Source organism: Palaemon carinicauda, unplaced genomic scaffold (assembly GCF_036898095.1).
Source record: "Palaemon carinicauda isolate YSFRI2023 unplaced genomic scaffold, ASM3689809v2 scaffold2781, whole genome shotgun sequence".
Lineage (NCBI taxonomy): Eukaryota > Metazoa > Arthropoda > Malacostraca > Decapoda > Palaemonidae > Palaemon > Palaemon carinicauda.
This window is the reverse complement of record NW_027170438.1, coordinates 1-2,297: the sequence shown is the minus strand read 5'-3', so window position 1 is coordinate 2,297 and position 2,297 is coordinate 1.

Sequence of the window (2,297 nt, the reverse complement as noted above, 5' to 3'; positions counted from 1 at the left end):
ATCAACCATCATAGGTTACAATTGGTCATACTGAGGATGTTGACTCCATTACTGCAAACATGATTCCTAAATTATCCCAGATACTTATTGGAAGTAATCTATGAAATAAGGACTACGTAGGGTGGTGGTTGATAGGAAGTCCCAGGCTAAAATAGTCTTAAACAATCTACAGTTTTGTTAAAGTCTGAAGGAAAGGATCCCTTTGCAGCGTATGTAAAGTGACTATTGGAAACCTCAAGTAATTCTGTGACAAATTATGAAGACATATCCATTGGCATGGTACATTACGATACGATGCTCTGCAAAGACTGACATTTCTAATAACAAAGAAAAAAAAAAATACACGATCCGTATTTGAAAGACCCACATTGGTAGACCATGCTCAAGGAAAAGTCATAGAAATATGTTTAGTTTCAAAGTAAGTCTGACTCCAATAGTTAAAGTGATGTAAGAGGACCCTGGAAGTTTGTTTAGAATAAATATTTAAATTCTAATCATCACTTTCAAAGTCCTAGTTTTACAAGACGCCGGGGTTTCAAAATAAATCAGACAACATTTAATTCAGACAACATTTTACTTGATACTAAGTAGTATCATCATTATCCTATAGAAGTTTATATAATGAAAAGTACATTCATTGTGAAGTGTAATTATTACTATCATTACTAGCCAAGCTACAACACTAGTCGGAGAAGCAAAATGCTGAAATCCCAAGGCCTCCAACAAAGGAAGTAGATAAGTTAGCGAAGGAAATAAGATAATACCAAAAAAAAAAAAAAAAAAAAAAAAAAATCTATATCATTAGTGAATATTACAGTATATTAATTATTTCCGTAATATTATGAGTATAATTGAAATATTAAATCAAAGCAAAAACTGAAAAAGAGAAGAATAACTCTTTTAGATTCAGCCTCAATCAGCTTGGCAGTGACGTTGATGTACACCCATACACACACACACACGTATATATATATATATATATATATATATATATATATATATATATATATATACATATATATGTATATATATATATATATATATATATATATATATATATATATATACGTATATATATATATATATATATATATATATATATATATATATATATGTATATATATATATATATATATATATATATATATATATATGTGTGTGTGTGTGTGCATATATATATATATATATATATATATATATATATATATATATATATATATATATACGTATACACACACACACACACATATATATATATATATATGTATATATATATATATATATATATATGTGTGTGTGTATATATATATATATATATATATATATATATATATATATATATATATGTGTGTGTGTGTATATATATATATATATATATATATATATATATATATACATGAATATATTTATATATAAGTATATATATATATATATATATATATATATATATATATATATATATGTGTGTGTGTGTGTGTATATACGTATATACATACACACACACACACACACACATATATATATATATATATATATATATATATATAAAATAAATAAGAGGCATTTGAACACTTTTGCTCCTTACCTTTGAAACTTTACTTGATTATAATAATATATAAAATGAGATTTTATTATTTGCAATATTTGAAAAAAAAGTTCATACCATACTTTGTTTATTCAGAAATTCCTGAAAAATATGTCATGTGTTAGATTTTAACCCCTTCAAACAAGTCGTTGTATATGTTGCTTAATAATGTATACTTCTATTTTTTACGTTACTTCTCCTTCAATCATAGCACAATTAAAGAAGGTTTTTGAGAATTCTTTAAATACCAGACGTAAGATCTATTGACAAAATCCTAATATTCCTAGTTAATTTCAGGCTGCAGAATTGCAAGTGCCGGTGCCTTGCTGGAATAGAAAGGTGATTTACAACAACAACATAAACAACATCATTCAATGCTCAAAATATCTCATCACAGAGATAAAGCTTCCTTTTACCATAGGTTAGGTGATGATATATTTTTAGGATTCAAAATTAAGCTCAAAGTCAGAATTTTGGAACAGTTCATCCTTTGGAAACCAAAGAATATTCCAATACACAGGAATATTGGAATAAGTTTGAAAAACCTATTTATTCAATGGCAAGTTCGATATTGGTGCTGAACCACCTGACTACTATTCTCTCTCTCTCTCTCTCTCTCTCTCTCTCTCTCTCTCTCTCTCTCTCTCTCTCTCTCTCTCTATCTCTGTCTCTCTCTCTCTTAGAATCATTACCAATTCGCTCAACAGCAATA